The sequence below is a fragment of the Diorhabda carinulata genome, chromosome 2 (assembly GCF_026250575.1).
Source record: "Diorhabda carinulata isolate Delta chromosome 2, icDioCari1.1, whole genome shotgun sequence".
In the NCBI taxonomy this organism is placed as follows: domain Eukaryota; kingdom Metazoa; phylum Arthropoda; class Insecta; order Coleoptera; family Chrysomelidae; genus Diorhabda; species Diorhabda carinulata.
This window is the reverse complement of record NC_079461.1, coordinates 4,139,293-4,158,985: the sequence shown is the minus strand read 5'-3', so window position 1 is coordinate 4,158,985 and position 19,693 is coordinate 4,139,293. Positions and strand designations below refer to the sequence as shown.

General features: G+C 32.4%; 1 protein-coding gene across 6 annotated transcripts in view; it reads left to right on the top strand.

The window, feature by feature from the left end:
* Nucleotides 1-19,693, top strand: part of LOC130903946 (cAMP-specific 3',5'-cyclic phosphodiesterase) — a 248,370-nt gene that overhangs the window by 8,314 nt on the left and 220,363 nt on the right. The window contains exon 1 of one of the 6 annotated variants that reach the window (XM_057816392.1): nt 2,862-3,526. The exons of 2 other annotated variants lie outside the window; for them this stretch is intronic. The gene's annotated coding sequence lies outside the window, so the exon portion shown is untranslated. Of the gene's footprint in view, nt 1-2,861; nt 3,655-19,693 lie in introns of those variants that run through there. 3 more of the 6 variants (XM_057816400.1, XM_057816393.1, XM_057816399.1) reach the window with 3 other exon arrangements.

Sequence of the window (19,693 nt, the reverse complement as noted above, 5' to 3'; positions counted from 1 at the left end):
ATATTGTACTTTAGTTTGACCATTATAACATCGCAAATTTGAATATACATAATTAGTAACAATAAATATCTATTGAGATAATTATTTGACATCAAGGAAGGAATCAAAAGTGGCGTACAATTTGAACATCAGAATTAATATTTCAAAATTAGATAATATAAGGTATTTATAATTAGGTACAAACAAGCGGAAGTTTGCCAACGAGAAATTGTAATTTAATTATGTATGTGATCAAATTATACTTCATATTATATTAATTAAAATTAAACATTAACATATTGTTTTGAATATAAATTCATATTTCCTGTATATTCATGAATAAAATTATTATTACTGGTAAATTAAAAACACTTGATGTATGTATGTATGCATAGTTTTTATGCGAGAATATTTGCTAACCTAATCTTGCTATGACGCTAGGGATGACAGCTGATCTGTCAATACCACTCCTTCATTTGTCAAAGCTCTCTTCTTCTTCTTTTATGTGCCTCGTCCAGTCTAACTGATGAAGATATAATGTCTTCCCGCATTTCACGAGTGGATAAATGTCAAACGGGATCGTTCCTCCTTGTTCGCTTTGCGCATTCGTTGCGTCTCGGCGGGTACTTAAGAAATAGTATTTGTTCATTGGAAGATTATTATTATTATTGATGGATTAATATAATAATTAAAATAAAGACCTTTTTTTTAAAAAAAAAATGCAAATAACACCAATTTTATTATAAAAACAAATGGAAGTATGATAATGCCGAAGATAATAATTTAAAAATGTCTTGTGTAGAACGAAACATCTTGTGAACACAATTTTCAGGTTATGTTTTCTTTTATTGAAAAAGTTATATTCGTATCGTCTTTTACAGACAGTTCGTTTCGTAACTTTCCAAGAAAATGATTTTCTCTCTCTTTCTCTGGGGAATTTTAAGAAAATATACGTAAAAGTCCGCTCAACATCAAAATTTAAATTCAAAGGAATTCTTCTTGAGTTATTTCTGTTTTTGGGAATGGAAACAAATATAATCCGATTTATTTACTTCGATATACGAATATTTAATTATGGAGCTATGGATATTTGATAAAATAACACGTATCACCTGTACTGACTTTTTGGCCTAGTTTGATAGATCAGATTTAATTTATATTTGTGACGAAAATGCAATGATTCTAACCTAATACTGCGTTCGGCTATGTAAATCTGATGATTCTGACTGATCGGTATCGTTCGGCAATCGTTCGCGCTCTGTTTTATCAATGTTTGAACACTCTGAGTAAGATTGATTTGCTCCGAGAGTTATCAGATTCGTTTTGGTTTTGACGTTTCAATGCTTAGCAATTTTATTCGACAGTTGTTTTTGCGTACATAAAATGAATAGTCTTATTCGTAATGCATAATAACTGACTAAGTATATTACGTTTATGGTAAATTGTAGAATTTTGTCACAAAATAATAAAGTCTTTCAAGCAGAAATGTCTTTAACGATCTCCGGAACTTATAATATGTATTTGCCACTTTTAATTCTGAAGGTAGCTGAATGAATAATTTTTAGCTTCGAAGAAAATGGAATTGTTAAGTAAATGTCCAAATTTTTTCTTCTAATAGGCCAACTGTGAATCGGTCTGTCAGTTGAGTTATGAAAGTCTTTGTCAACCAAACAAATGGATTCTAAAATGAAAAGAGTGTTAAAATTTTCTAAAATAGAATTCGCAATTTGAAGATAGATTCGAAAAGACCTCCAGAAAGGCAAACCATAGAAAACATGCGATTGGAACAACGAGGAGTGAGTTGATGAAGCAGAACGAGAATCGAGCTGGCAAAACAAACGTCAAGTTTTTTCAGCATGTGATTTTAAACACAAAAAAACGCCGTTCGACGGCTACAAGATTATTTGCGTCAAATAAAAGACTACCGAGGTTTTAATATACAAATAATTTATCTAGATGAAACATGGTTTGACAGTCACGATGTAGTGACTTTCGGTTGGGTTGGCAATAGTTAAAATTGCTGTTTGAGGGCCTTGTTCTAAAGGGAAACGCATTATAATAGTACACGCTGGAAGCAAAGACGTTTGGGTTTGGTTTCAAGTAAATAAAACAACAAAAATATACTTACATGAAATTTGATATTTAGATATCCATCGGAAAAATTACGACATGGGCCCAGCAGCTGTGTAGAAACCGAGGAGCGTGGCTAATAATCGAGAAACAACGCAAAGTTTCCATACGGTACAAAATAGTTCGGCTACTCGACTAGAAATGGCGTTACTGTGCGCGACGTCTATTAGTTCGGCTGCAACTGCGTTTATCTCTCGTCAAAAGATGGCGCTTATCGCTAAGATATATATTCAAATGTAATATTTTGCTTCTTTCGGGAGGAGGGGGTTTGTTTTCAAAAATATTTATAAAATGAGGTATCTACGCCTATGGTAGATCAAACAAAATTGTCGGCAAAGGTTTTTATATAAGTATTTATAATCTGCAATTGATATCGGAAGGACTAAACCCATAGATGTTTAAAAGATACTTATTTGACCCCTGACACATAGATACACCATAAAGTATATATAATTCCCCTCGTCGCTACTAAAAATACGTAGCGCTTATCTCGAAAACGTCGGTGATAAGGTAAAAGCAGGACATATATGTATATATCTATAATTAGCCTTTCCCCAAATATTTCCAATCCCGAATAAATCGATGGGGAGAGTTAGGAATTTATTTTTTCATTTTAATTTTGATGTGTAGCTTATGTTCCTGCATAAAAATCAACGCTTCCACCTTAAACATTTCGGTAGGGTGAATTTCCCTCTACTGCGAACCTTTGTCGATATATAAAACCCGAAATAGCGCCACCGTACGAGAAAATCAGTAACGACTCAGCTGTTTCAGAAGATCCGTGCGATACTGCGCTCAGTTCCAAATCTTTACCGTAATAATGATTATTCGCTTGCACAATTACTCTATATTTAAAAAAAAATCTCGCGTAAACTAAAAACAAAATATGTGGGAAAAATCGTGGTATTCGATAGAGAAAAATCAACGTGGTTTTAATAGAGTGCTTTCGATACAGTATCCGAGAATGATCCGCGAACGTTCTAACCTAAAATAAACTATAATTATTTTGTTTATATTTTGTTTTTCGGGTTACGAGATAAACTTTGATCGAAAAATAAAAATTCGATATTTCTAAAATTTCAGTTTTAAGATAGAAATGTTGTACGCGGTCATCGGTGCGAACGCGAAACGAGTAAAATGAATGTTCAAGAATTAAATTTTAGATTTATGAAACCACCTACATTCAAATCGAAAATAACCTACACGGACATTAAATTTTTCTGGTAGTCGTTCGAGACCCCACAACACATGTTGTTTCCTGGAGTGATTGCTCGGCTTATCAATGTTATCTTTTTTGAAAAACTAAAAGTGTTAATGTGCCGGAATTGATAAATTAAGAATCGATATTATCGTGTCTCTATATTTTTTAAAGACCATAATAAACGATCATATTTTTTTCCAATAAGAGTGGCAACAGGTGATGATTCCATGTTGTTGATTGTTGTGTTATTTGGAGAGGGTGTTTGTTGCTATTTTTGCGAAAAATTTCATTTTACGTTGTTCGTTTAAGGTATAATTCACCTTTCCTGAAAACTTTTGTGTAAGGTAAGGAATAAACTCAAAATATATAAACATAAAGCATTTCAAGTCTAACTATAATTCAAACCCCACAAAAAAAATCAAACAAAAATTTAAAATAAATATTTTGCGTTCGTCTTTGTTAACATAAAAAAATTACAAATTTATCATAATAACCTACGTTCCTACTTGTGGTAAAAATAAGCTGAGAATTATATAACTAGAACTAGAATAATAAGGATTGCAGCAAATTTGGAAATGAAAACTCTTTCTTAAACTATAATTCCAAGCTTTCGAAAAGTGTCCTTCCCATCATCAGGGAAACTGTGTATCTGTTTCTAATGTGTGTCCTGATTAAGTATCAAGTTGATGATCGGTGTTGTTTTAATAGAAAGCATCTTGTATTATATTCCCTTGAAAGATTAATTTCAGTTTTCGACCACGACTTGAATTTCTTCATAGTATTTCCTCCTTAATTGTTTCGAATGTTGTTATAGAACCTCATTGCTGTAACGTACCAAGACATGTAGTATTTGCTGACTAGTTAGAACAAAAACTAGAATAATAAGGATTGCAGCAAATTTGGAAATGAAAACTCTTTCTTAAACTATAATTCCAAGCTTTTGAAAAGTGTCCTTCCCATCATCAAGGAAACTGTGTATCTGTGCATGTTTCTAACGTGTATCCTGATTAAGTATTGAGTTGATGATCGGTGTTGTGATGTGTAAGGGTGTAATCCTCGTTGTTTTAATAGAAAGCATCTTGTATTATATTCCCTTGAAAGATTAATTTCAGTTTTCGACCACGACTTGAATTTCTTCATAGTATTTCCTCCTTAATTGTTTCGAATGTTGTTATAGAACCTCATTGCTGTAACGTACCAAGACATGTAGTATTTGCTGACTAGTTAGAACAAAAAATAGAATAATAAGGATTGCAGCAAATTTGGAAATGAAAACTCTTTCTTAAACTATAATTCCAAGCTTTCGAAAAGTGTCCTTCCCATCATCAGGGAAACTGTGTATCTGTTTCTAATGTGTGTCCTGATTAAGTATCAAGTTGATGATCGGTGTTGTTTTAATAGAAAGCATCTTGTATTATATTCCCTTGAAAGATTAATTTCAGTTTTCGACCACGACTTGAATTTCTTCACAGTGATTTCTCCTTAATTGTTTCGAATGTTGTTATAGAACCTCATTGCTGTAACGTACCAAGACATGTAGTATTTGCTGACTAGTTAGAACAAAAACTAGAATAATAAGGATTGCAGCAAATTTGGAAATGAAAACTCTTTCTTAAACTATAATTCCAAGCTTTCGAAAAGTGTCCTTCCCATCATCAGGGAAACTGTGTATCTGTTTCTAATGTGTGTCCTGATTAAGTATCAAGTTGATGATCGGTGTTGTTTTAATAGAAAGCATCTTGTATTATATTCCCTTGAAAGATTAATTTCAGTTTTCGACCACGACTTGAATTTCTTCACAGTGATTTCTCCTTAATTGTTTCGAATGTTGTTATAGAACCTCATTGCTGTAACGTACCAAGACATGTAGTATTTGCTGACTAGTTAGAACAAAAACTAGAATAATAAGGATTGCAGCAAATTTGGAAATGAAAACTCTTTCTTAAACTATAATTCCAAGCTTTCGAAAAGTGTCCTTCCCATCATCAGGGAAACTGTGTATCTGTTTCTAATGTGTGTCCTGATTAAGTATCAAGTTGATGATCGGTGTTGTTTTAATAGAAAGCATCTTGTATTATATTCCCTTGAAAGATTAATTTCAGTTTTCGACCACGACTTGAATTTCTTCATAGTATTTCCTCCTTAATTGTTTCGAATGTTGTTATAGAACCTCATTGCTGTAACGTACCAAGACATGTAGTATTTGCTGACTAGTTAGAACAAAAACTAGAATAATAAGGATTGCAGCAAATTTGGAAATGAAAACTCTTTCTTAAACTATAATTGCAAGCTTTCGAAAAGTGTCCTTCCCATCATTAGGGAATCTGTGTATCTGTGCATGTTTCTAATGTGTGTCTTGATTAAGTATTAAGTTGATGACCGGTGTTGTGATGTGTAAGGGTGTAATTCTCGTTATTTTAATAGAAATCAGCTTGTATTATATTCCTTTGAAAGATTAATTTCAGTTTTCGACCACGACTTGAATTTCTTCACAATATTTTCTCCTTAATTGTTTGGAATGTTGTTATAGAACCTCATTGAGGTAACGTACCAAGACATGTAGTATTTGCTGACTAGTTAGAACAAAAACTAGAATAATAAGGATTGCAGCAAATTTGGAAATGAAAACTTCAAGATTTTACTAAGAAAATTTCGTATTCAGTTTTTTGCCAGTGTTAGTTGTCGCCAGATTCGATTTTTTCGCTCACGTACAATCTTCTCGCTTATAATTAAAACTTTTCTATTCATTTCAAATTTTATTTGTTTGTTTTCCCAGTATTTGTAATGTAATTATCCATTTATATACTTAATCCAAATCTATAAGAGTATGATCTATCTGAATATTCGTTTGGAAGAGTTAGATCTCGTTTAGAGTGTGGATCTCGACTTCCTCTTAAGTTTTGAAACCATCGTGGATAGGAAGAATAATCAAAATCATAGCGTGCGCTGACGATGTATCTGTTTTGATTTCTGGTAGAGATCCATAAACAAAAGCGACATCCCGAGGGCGGAAAATAACGGAGTCAATCCTAGAAAGACATCTGTTTACTATAAAATACAATATACATGGAAAAAGAATGTGGAGGCTTCAGGAATCTACAAAAAAAAAACAACAACAAAATAGAATCTTACGAAAGTGCAGATGATACCAGCAAATAATTGAAATCATGAGAAGAAAGCAGAATTAGATATAGAAAAGTAAAAAATTTCAATGGGAAACCTTGAGAATAAGCTTTAAAAGGCTTCCGATTGACCAAGATCAATCAGCGACAAGGTTTCCCGTACTAACTTCAGAGGTTTCTGAGGTCTAAATCTGCCTCTTTTTTGTTCCGAATGGACTCTAATTCGCCATCACTCGGTGTAGCAATGAAAATTTTATACCAGTACATTATTTGATACATTGCCACAAACTAATTACGAGATATGCTGGAAATATTTAATCTCATACAAACTATTTATCAGGCATACCCTTAAAGGGATGGATATCCCTATAGAAAGGTATAATTGAGTTTTGAACATGGGTACGTTTAAACTTTTCCAACGTAGATAATATTATGAAGACATCTCCATACATACGTTATTCTGAGAAATCTGAAATTTTGTTGATAAATACGTTGGAAATATCGCAAACATTCATTTTAAAAAGTTGTTCAGAATTAAGTTAGAAGTAGAGAAAAACTTTTTCTATAAACAGAAGTAAATAAAATATAATGCTTTGGATGTTTTCAACGATAAGAAAGTTTATGATCCTTGATATGCTGCGCGACTAATAGATTGCGTTTAACTTGATGATTAACCGTTTTAATAGGTTAAACACCAAAAATTATGCATTTTGATACACGTTAATCACTAATTTCGCTTCCTTTGATTGTATAAAGTTGGTGTTTTCCTGCCGTTTTGTTTATACTCTCATGTTATAAAAGTGAGGTTATGATTGATACTTTCGCAATTGTTAATGGAAGAATTACATACTCAATGAGATTTTTCGTTTGGCTGAACTCATCACAGGCTTTTGAATGGCTAAATGCTACTTTGTATGTACTATTACCGAACTTTTTTGCGAAGCCATTAACAATGTACACAATTTCAAAACAGTTTTAATGTTTGTGGGTTATTTTCACATTAGAAAGGGATTAACATCTAAATATAGGATTTTATGTTCGAGTTTTTCTTCTTTTCATCATTGTGAATTGAAATAATTTCTGTTTGCATTCTGATTTTTCGGAGAAACAATCTTCAACGAGAGAATAATATTTTGATTTATATTTCATTACGTATACTGCTGTTATTCAAAAAATATTCTATGTATAAGCAAAAATATTATAGTTCTATGTTTTAAATATATTCGCGTATGTTTTGATACATTTTTAATAAAGTGACGGCCATTTTAGATGTTTAATTTCTGTTCTACAAACTTATGAGTAAAAAGAATTTTTTGAAAATGGAAAAAATCGAGTATGGAACTTTTAATAAAGAGATGGTTTTGAAATGTAAATGAAAGAGGAGTTGGACATTGTGCACCATCATTACCGACCGTAAAATTTTGGGGAGCTGAATGCGAACGTTGCCGTACCAGCAAAAACTATTTAGTCTACCTCTTTACCCTTTTTCATTGACCTATTTGGCAAATCTATTTCCCAGCGTTTGTATATTGTTATTGATGGGTTTTTATACAAATCCTTCTTTTCCAAAGTCCTTCGTTTGCTTTTCCTTAACATTTTATTTTCCCGTATAAACGGTTTTGTTTTTAGCCTCTTTGTTAAAACCCTTGTTTCTTTTGTAACTAATTTTGGAAGCTCTAAATAACTCGTTTGATTTTATTAATTTACTTAACGTTTCCACGGTATTACATCCTTTAGCTATTCTTCTATTTATTACACACTTTTTCTCTTATATTTTTGTATTTTTTCCCGCTTTAATCTCTATGTATTCCTTTGTACCAATCACATTTTGTCTTGACAACCAGCGATATCATTTTAAAATTGTACTGGACGACTGTAAAATCTTAGTCCTAAGTCTGAGTCTTATGAACTCAGTAAAGTGAACCGGTTGAATAATCGTTCGCTGCATTCAGTCCAACGCGACGCTTACTGCGGTGGTTAGATGCCGAGTAAATAGCTTTTTCTCGCGACTTTCCGATCAGTCTTGATCTTTGGGATGATTTGAACTGAATAACAATATACTTTAATGGAGTTTTTTGATTTTGTACGGTATAGAAGTTGTTTTTAACTTCATGGATAGCAAGGGATTCTGTAAATATTCATAGGAAGATAAGATAGATAATTGGGATATGTAGGAGCAAAAGTCTCAAAATATTCTCAAAAAATGAGTTTTGGAATTCTCCATTTTATGTTCTTTTCGTTTAATAAACGTTTGTTTGAATAAATTCTTTTCATAGCATATTCAAAAGCGCTTAAATTTATGTGTATATTATAAAAATAAATATATTTATTTTGTATGAAAAATATTAAAAACCGATTTTTTTGACGCAACTACAACTAATTTTTAAATGTCCCAGTAACTGATGAAAATTCTTAGTAAGACATTTTTGAAATATGCTGGATATTTTTATTCACATTTCTAGCAAATCCAAAATTAGTTGCTAGATATAATCTTAGTTGTACGGTAGATAGTTCAGATGAAACTCGCTTTCATCGTTCTTAATTAATTCCACCACTGTCTACATGGAAACTTTCCCAATATTCAACATTCTAATTGGAAATTTTCAGAAATGAATTTTGTCGATTGACATTTTAAATATTTTTTCTATGATTTCAGCGCACTAATCTTTTTTTCTATCCACTGTGTATATATAATCCCGATACAGTTATCGACAACAAACATTTTATAGGTTATAAATCTTTACAAAACACGCTAATTTCTTAAAATTCCAAAAACTACTGTTTTCGAAATACAATTTTATGAATTCAACTTTGTAATCAAATTTAATTAGACGATATTTCCTGCAGAAATACTTAGGTTTCTGCGGCTTAAGCTCCAGCTACTAAATTAAACGTATTCCAGTTAAATGTTAAATTGTTAATTGGTTTTTGGTGGAATAGAATCGTTTCTGTATTAATAGAATAAACAATGAATATGTATTCATTGATTTAAGACTCTATTAACAAAGAAAAAGTAAGGTAGTTTGTTTTATTTGTCAGGTATGGATAAATAAACACCTTTAAAATATCTGTTTTTCAAAAATTCTGCAGTTATAAATCGTGATACATCCCTAATTTGAGACCTAAATAATTGCCTAATTTCGAAACACAAAAATGAAAAACCAAGACGTAAAAGCATCCTGAAATCTGAAATCGTATTTCCCCTCAAAGAATAACAAAAATAAACCGAAAATATAGAAAATAAAAAGCATTAAATAAATACCTTACAATTTAAACAGTTTGGAACGGGGCAAAGAATTATACAAAGAAATGTATGAGAAATAATTATTGTAGAATGAATCAGAATCAAAATATCGTCATGAATCTAAATAAATTAAATCATGAAGCTGCAGAAGAAACACTAGGAACATACAATGGAAATCGGCGAAATCAAAACCCATCCTGTTGGAAAAATAGAAGAGGAAATCATAAAAAAGAAGAATAATCCCGAAGAAAAATGAGCTATGGGAGAAAACCTAAAATCAGAAACTAAATACCTACTTGGGAGGAAAAACTCCACTAAGGGTTACTTAAAAAGAAATCGAGGAAGAATGTAGGCCCTTGAGAAACGGATATTCCTTTGGACAGGCGATATTCCTGTCCAGTTCATTAAAGACATTATACGAATATATAAGAAAACTGATCTAGAACTGTATGAACGGCGCGGACGTCCCTAAGGAATTGAAAATCTCCAAAACGTCGACAATTCACAAGAATGGCAACAGACACCAATGCCAAAGCTATAGAGGCATTGCAAAATGTACGGCAAAATACTGCAAAACAAAATCGTGTTGTCCAAATGATCAAGAAAAAGTATAACAAAAATTAAAGCAAACCGGGATTTATCTGATGGGTTAACAGCCACGAAAGGTTTTCCTTTTCGCCAACGCTATCAAAGATCTACTTGGAGCAGGCACTCAGAAGTGGAAGAGGAAATGCAGGGGGATGGACATAGCTCTAAGTGACAATACCACGCCTAACCTAACCTGACGCTGACTCGAAAACTCATAGGAGAGTACAGGAATTGGGGTTTCGAAGCAAATGTTGACAAAAACTGAATGTATGTGCATCGGAGCAACAGCACAAGACATATAAGGAAAACAAATAGTTGGGGAATGGAAATAATCGATGGAATACTCGACAGATCAATCAAATAGAGAAATATACAGGACAGAAAAGCTGTATCTGTGATGAATGGAGTAATATGGGACCAAACAATGTTAAATGGAGAAGAACACCGGGCAAATCCAGGAGGAACAGGATAAGGGAGATAATGGGAGTCAGTAATCGATAATATCGAAACTAAACAACTAATCTTGTATCGTCCGGTCATGTACAAAGAATATCAGACAACAAAATACCTAAAAAAGAAAAAGAGGGAGACCTCGAAGAAGCTGTGGAGAAGACATGGATAAAGAAATGCAAGAGAGAGAGAGAGAGATAGAGACAGATGGCGGTTAGAGAAATTAAACACCAAAGTGTACTAATCTAATATATTTCCGAGCTTTCGAATACTTATGTATTCATCGTCTGGAAACTAATAAAATTGAGAATTGTCTTGGAAAAATACGTCGATTATGCAATATTTTGAATACCTTAGAGTTTAGTACCATACAAAATATTTAATAAACTTTACTCTGTACATAAAACTAGTTTTTGTTTGTTTTATAAATATACTAAAAGGACTAAACGGACGTTTCTTATAAAACGTTATAAAAGCTTTGTAAATGTATCACGTCACGAACGGCTTTTAACTACAAACAGACCGTTTATTAAGTGACATTATCCCATCATGTACCAATTATTTAGTTAAGTTAAAATTTGCCGATCACACTGCAATATAACGGTGACCTCATTTTCGTAGAACGCTATTTTAAGAATTGTTAAATCTTCGAGATTTATAGCTTAAAGTTTTTATCTATGCAACGGATCCGATTGATAGTGTGGTTTTTCAATTTCGAATCTGTTTAATATCATTGCATCTTCGAAAATTATGGACATAGAACGGGGTTGGTGCGATAGAAAACCTAAGAGAGAGACTGGAAAACGGGAGCAAAAAATACGAAAGAATTTCACTATCTGATGCAGGCCAAGATATGTAGAAGCCGTTCCGTGTCTAATTTGTTCCAATTAGTCTTCTAAATTATCTGGTCGGTTAACGTAGACCCACAGAAAAGAAATAATAACGGATAACCTAGGTGGCCACTCCATTAAACCGTGTCTTCCAATCCATCCTCCTTCAAATTGGTTATCCAGAAACCTTCGATCAATAAGACCATAATTTGGCCGTGCACCGTCTTGTCGGAAACAAATACTGGCATCCCTATTATTTGGAGGCGGAAACGCCAAAATTACGTCCGGTAGCCATACAAAGAAGTTCCAAATATCGCTCAGCTGTTGAATTCTCACGATTGAAATACATTTGATGATTCCTACCAATAACGTAATTTTTTGGGAAAGCCTGGTGTGTTTTGTTCGAATCCAATGGTGATTTTCCCGAGCCCAGTCCGAAAAATTGTATCGATGTACTGTACCACTAAACCAGTGGTACTAAAAAGTACTATAGTATTAAGAAAATTCGTATTTTAATCACGATGCGTCATGAAAATTTCAATTACGCGCTCGTTTCCATGACCTTGAACCTCCTCCTTTAATGCACGCGTGGTTGTGGACAATTTAATCAACGAAACGAGACAGTACACGACCTGGAAATGTCTCATGCAGTAAATGAATTGTTTCATGATATACATGGAATGTGGTACCGTCTTGTTAACATCACATATTGGCCACATAAATACCATTCAATTTCCGCCAAAAGAACTGTGTTATCATGATACCGCAACAACAACTAACCTCAAACTGTCAGCTGTCAGACTGTTTTTTAGGGTTGTTATCACGTTACTGTATAAATGGCGGCAAATTTAAATCTAACATAACTAAAATTTCATTAATTAATTCTTGAATTAATAACACGACATTTTTCTTTGTTAACGCGTTTTTTGGTTTATTGAAGTTTGACATAACCCTATTAAAATGTTTTTGAATAAAATTTCTATAATAAACGATTTTTAATTAAACAAATATTATCGAAAGCTTGTTTTTAATTAAAAATTGTAAAAAAAAAAATATTAAAACATGCATCAAATTGTATATTTATAAAACACCCTTCCGTTATTATTTCAAAACGAATATTTGTAAACGGTCATTGGAAGTGTACATAGCGGTACAAAATCAACAGAACGTGAAATTAAATCAAATGCTGGTATGTTTTCCATTGAAACGACGCACATATTTTAAATTCTTCATTTAAATTTATCTACAGTTTTTTCCAAATCGAAATAATTAAAACTGTTATTTAGGAACTGGTAGTGGTTTAAGTAGAAACTCCAATCTCTATTCGTTGTTTTAAATACGAGGGCGGTTGTCAAAGTTTGTTTCGTCGAACTGTCATTCAGTAATTCACGTGTATTTCGAGAAGAAACACTTAAAGTATTACTTGAAAGGGACAAACAGGCAGCGATTACAAAATGGCGTGCCTCAAAATAGCGCTGGAGCTCATACTTTTTGCAATCGGTTTCAAACAAAGGCTAAATGAAAGGTGACATTTTGTGTTAGATAGAATTCGATATCATCAGAACAGTTTGCGACGCACGAGGTTATTTCGACGCACTTTCAATCTGAAAAATAAAGATGATTATAGTTTGGTCGAACAACCCTCGTAGATGATTGAAGGTTCGAACAAAGATTTTGTAATTTTGATTATCTCATTGTTCCAGAACTTCAGCTGGAATTTTGTATTACATTCTATTCAGTAGCCGTTGAAAGGATTCAAATTTTAATGAAATAATTCACTGTTGTTTGTATAATTAGAAGATCTTCAATGTTTATTGAAAAAAAAATCAACTACAAAACTCAGTACGTGATTGATACGAGGGTTGCTACTGAAGTTTTGATATGTTGAATTTATTTTTGATCTGCGTGAATAAGAAGAAACCATTGCGTGCCAAACAAGGGCTGTACAGCGGATGATCCACCAATTCGATGATTTGACCCTCCAGAAACGTTTTTGATTGAACTGATGTGTGAGAGATCGCATTGTCGTGGTGGAGAATGTTTGTGGTTGTGGCGAAACGTCCAATTATTCCGATTTTTGATTAGTTTATGGCTCATTTGCAAAGATCAATGATTCGTCGCTTGACACGATCTTGTAGACGTCTTTCAGCATTTCTTTCCATCCAATTATGCGGTATCCAATGCGACCAAATCTTTTTGACCGCCGAATATTCACGCAATACTAAATGTGTGCACGTGAAACCAATGCCCAAGTATGCCCGAATCTCACGGTATGTCACATGACGATTTTGGACAACCTTAACGAAATTGATCCTGTAGCGAAGTTCCACCACTACTGAATTTGTAAAAACAGCGAAACAAGCTGGTTAGAGATTGTGCTTCATCACCAAAAGTCGAAGCGAGTTGATCGGTAAACTGTTGTTGGTTTAATCTACGTGGAAAGTCATAGTACGAAAATGTTTGCGAATTAATTCCATTTTTTAACCAAGATAAACGTTACAAGTATCTATAAATATATCAAATAGTGTGACAATACGTTCACCATTTAAAATGTCAAACTTTATGATGGGAATGTCAGATTTGACATAAGCACATCAGTGTTGCCACATCTCGAAAATTGAGTTTAACCCTCTTATAATAACAAAACCTTTAAAAAAACAGAAACGTTTCCATTAAATATGTCTGAAACAATGTTTAATGAAATAAATAATTTGTGTAACTTTTAATTAGATTAAACGGTAATTAATTTAATCTAGAGAGTGTCGTTATGGTTACCAGCTGATTTTTTAATAAGTTTTGTCGATTTTACAGTTTGTGTGTGCAAATTCACGTATCTTGAGGTACCTATTTGCATCTTTTCCGAAAATTTTAACACGGAAATGAACGATGTCGTAATTGTTCTGTCCGCAGATAGAAAGTGCTTCGCCGATTAATATTTCAAATTTCACTTTTAAACCGATGGCAAGAATCTTCTTTTAGTTAAAATATAGTAAATTATATATTGATTAATTAGAAAATATTAGTTCATCGCAGTAAAATTTGAAAACTTGTAAAAGATATGAATATGTATATAGACTGGTAAATTAAAACCAAAATTAAATCCTTAGTCCAGTCAATTAAGACTTTGGAGGTTACAAAAAAATTTCTATAGAGCTAAAAATTGGTATAAATGTTCAGAATACTATTATAAATGAATTATGAAAAGTCCCCAACAATCCCTCTAGTGCAAAAAATTTTATTGTTGGTGGAAGTTTGCAAAAATAGGTTTTTCGCGTTTTTCAGATAAACGGTGAGTTTTACAGCAAAAACAGTTTAGACAAAAATTGTAGATCATTCGATTCTCTACAAAAAATGTATTTACACTTTTTTTCATAACTATTGCCATTTCCGTGATATAGTGGTTGAAAGAATTGAAAACAAATATTTTATTCGTAATAACCAAGTTAATGTACTTTTAAATACATTTTTGAACCGTTATGTCTTACACATACAAATTATAGAATTCTTAGAATATAAACGAACGTCAAAAACTCCATATTTTCATTTTTCACGATTAGACGTTGAGATAAATTGAGTTGTGGACAGATAGTGACATAAGTAAATGGGTATAAGCATGCAACGAATGCTATTTGTGAACGATTTAGCTAAAGATACAACAGATCAGCACGTTGATGCAAGTGATTCCCGAATGAAGAAAGATTCTCAAGACATACAAAGCCTCCTAGAGTGGTTTTCTTTACATGATCCTTTTCCAGAAGTCAACAGAATTGTATCTATTGCCAGTGGAATTGTTGGAGATGACAAAATTGTGAGGTTAAGATTGCTTGCATGTCAAAATTAAATTTGAACGTGCCCTCTTTTAGCTATGAGTAGCACTGTCAAAGTTCTCGATAAGAAGATTCCTGTTGACCCTGTCTTATTATTTCAACGACTGCTTTGTTGTTGTCGATGTTTGATGATATTGGAATGCGTAAAACACAAAAGTCAGCCATTTACGATTGTTTTCAAACAGTAATATTAGATATTGACAAACCACGAAGAAACATTTCATAGACAAATATGTTCAGTACGTACGTAGACATTTTGGCCATAGAGTGACTGTATTATTTGATGGTTACACCGATTGTAATAAAAATACTGAAGCCGTAGAACAACGACATCTTAATCTTCCGATGTTATTTTTGATGAATTTATGACAGGTCCCACAAGCAAAAGTCTCGGTTTATTTTAATGTTAAAACAAAACTGAAAATGATGCTGATGTTCTGATCATTGAAACACCAATAGAACAATCCAACTCAACAAATACAACTATTGTTGTTGGTGAAGATGTCGATTTATTACTATGATTATTACTTAGGGGCCAAACAACGGTTTTGAAATTGTTCGAAAAACAAAATTTAATAAATTGTGCTGAAGTTTTTAAAGATAGTAACTCCAAACGGAGCTCCAAAAACAGTTATCTGCTTGGATAAACTCCGATACTTATCTTTTGCAAATAAAAATTATAAAAAAAAAACAATTAACAATTAGCTTGTCTTTCCCCAACCTCTGCTGCTACTCAACAACATCTAACCTAACCTAACCTTTTCTGAGAATGTGTCAACAACTTATTTTGGTGAGTTCTGCAAATTAAGTACTCTGTTTGTTGAAGAAAGAAACAGTAAAGTCCTAACCAGTGACAACGTTAAACATTTTTAAATACAGTACAACTTCAAAGTAATATCAGAGACGTAAACTCAGCATTAATCGTCAATACAAAACAGGAAAACGTCGACAACCTATTATTACTAATAATTTTTGATATAATGCACAAAGCAGTTTTTTGGCATCGATAAATTTGGTAGATTTATTCAAGACATCGCTAAATTTTTGAAGCTACTTAACCCATGAAACTTACACAGAGAATTCGTACAGAAACAATTGTCGCCAACAAAACTGGTGATCTTCAATGGCGGATTGCAATCCAGCGTAACTGCTGGTGGTTATTTAAACGATTCGATCAGGAAGAAGATAGTAATCTCGAAACATATTGTAGAAGCTGTAAGATCCTCTCATGTATCTTCCCCAAACAGAAAAGATTTGTCAGTCTGATACGCATAAAATTCAAAATTATTTACTCAAATATGTGCCGCTCTTTACAATATAAAGTGCAGTTTTTGGATAATTTGAACATCTTTGGAACAAATTCTGAATAGATTTCGAACGCACATGCTTTGTTCGAAACATGTTCAGAAGAAGTAGTCCTAAACATTCTGCAACATTAACCTAATTTTGATAGTTTTTTTCAGTTCTTTACATAATAGTTTATAATCCAGATTTTGTTGTTACTTTTCTATGAATTCTTAACGAGTTCCGAGGATACATTGGACGTATTCAGAACACGTTCGGAATCGGAAATCTGTGTTCCACGAATCCTGAACGTGTTTTATTAGTACCGCGAACGCACCGTTTCAAATTGCGCATGAATCTGGTGACAAAACATGTTTTGGGATCTCCACCGCGAATTTTAAGTAGAACTTTATTATCTACTCTTTTTGTAACACAAACATCCCCTTTCAAAAATAACCGATAAGAGTGTTTATCAGTACTCCAGCCCTCGCCTTATCAGTTATAAGGTGAAAATGATATTTTATTAACACGAACAACATTTTGAGTTTAAACGTTTATTAAATATCAGTTCTATAAACCTATTTGATGCTTAAATTCGAGTTCTTTCAACTTTCCTTCCATTTTTTTTCAGTCTTCTCCCAGTTATTCTCTCACACTATTTCCGAAGTACTTCTAAGCATTTTTTCTCGATTTTTCCACACATTTTACCTTTTTTTCCTAACCTATACAGATTATACTTGGATGCTTACACAATTCTGATAGTTGTCCGTCTATTCTTCTTCTATACATGGAATAAACCAATAGCAACGACCATCTACTGTTGTGTTAGAAAACATCTATGATGTGCGTAAACTGATCATCGATCAAACTAAACAACAATCGAATTATCACGACGAACCGAATCCAACAAAAGTTGTTTGCGCACGAAGCACTTCGAAGCTGTTTTTTTTTTAATAACTGGACATATCACCACGTAAAAGGATCAATTTTGGATGGTAAACCAGCACTTGTTTGCCAGAAGTGTTTGAAAAAATCAGGGAGACCAATCGAGGAAGACGAATCATTTCTCAACACGTCAATGCGAGCTGTCACACATCAATTCCTACAAAAACGTTTTTTAAATGTCAAAAAATGGTGCGTTCAAATCACATGTTTTAGAGGCACCTCAATATCTAATTATTAATATTTGGGTAATTATCTAGATTAGGTTACACCCCCCCTATTTAGTTAAAATTTGCAGAGAATTTAGTTTATTTTGTTTACATACGACTATCCTTAGTAAATCTATCAATATTTGTTTTTTTTATTCGTGTTTGACCATGAAAAAGATAAAATTCTATGAATTGTTGTGTATTGCTGTTTATAAATTGATATTCTATCAATATTCCAAGTTAAAATTCGTTGTTAGGTTAGGTTATGTTAGGTTAGGTTAAGTTAGAGATGCGAAGCTAAACTATGATGTATATAATTTTTTTCTGTAACTTCAAAGTTGAAAAACTATGTGAAGAGATCATTTCCGCGTTTTACATATATACATAAAATTTTTCAGCATAATTTTCTCTATAACATACTAAAATTCTAACGAAATCGGATAGGTATAACCTAACCTAGATAATCTAGGTAACTGTTGGTTAAATTATTGTTAAATTCGTTTTCTCATTGTCTTTCATTACCACGTGTTTTATTTATTTTTTTTCTCGTTGATCACTAAGCTATATTATATTATATATTATATTTTTTAATGGTTTCCGAATTTCTCAAGGGAGCCCCGTCATTATTTTAGCCCCGGGCTTTATAAATCTGAATCCGGCCCTGCCATTTATCACGAGAATACTAACACTTACAAAGCTACTTTTCGTCTGAAAACGTTTCATTACAACAAAGTTGTGGATCATTTGCGAGAACAGAATATAGAAAACATCCCAACTTTGATACAATAATATACAATATGTCTTTAGCTCAACGTAGTACACACCGTAGATTACTCAGAATCTACTAAATGTATTATATCAAGTATTGATTAGTTAAAAACTCTCGATAAATATTAATGTGACTGTAATCGGTATCTTATGAATTCGTAACGTTCCGAACGATTATTTACTCATGATTCTTTCTGCTGTTGAATCATTAACGATAAACCTGAGTTCAAGGGCTTATATAAATATTAAAAATAACTTTTACGAATATTTTTTTATTCTACACAACTTAACAAACCTTATTAATTCAACGTAGGTATGAAGTTTTTTCGTATAGAGATTTCTACTTTTTATTAATATAGCAAAATATAAACTGGATAACAAAGGACATGAATCAGATACAAAATGACAAAGGGCGTGTTTGGTGCCAATACTCGCACCCTAATTTCATAGGCGCACATGATATTTTTTCAATCGATATTGTCGGTGGTTTCTAGGCAATCAACATTACACGACGCATGTTAATAAACATCTTGATGAATCTCCGTTGTACCATATTAGTCTTGATTTATTTTATCACGCAAAATCTCTATTACTAATTTATATTAAAAACGATTATACTGTATACCAAACACTTCCTTTGTACTTAAATATCAGTGTTCATAATTAAAAATATTCAAATACGGACTAGCCATTTTATCTTTATAAATATCGATATGAATCTTTGCTGCTATAAAATTTTATTTAGTTACTTTATCAAACCAAATCGAATTTTGAATGTTATTTCTTAATTTCATTTGACAATTTAACGAGATGACTAACAATATCCATAATTTATAATCCATAAAATTCTCTTAGAAGACGTGACCTTCAAAGCTTGTCTGTTACCATTTGACCCTTCTTTAATCTAAGCTTTCATTCATACAAATGTAGGCAATCAACATTACACGGTTTGTTTTCATCAACGTGAAAATTAATATTTATTCTCTTTAAGAATACAACGATTCTTTTAGTAAAATATATTTATATAATCACATTACATTTATTTGTATATTCATATAAATTTAAATATATAAATCTTATATATTTAAATCAAATACCTCTATACATTCGAATGTAGGC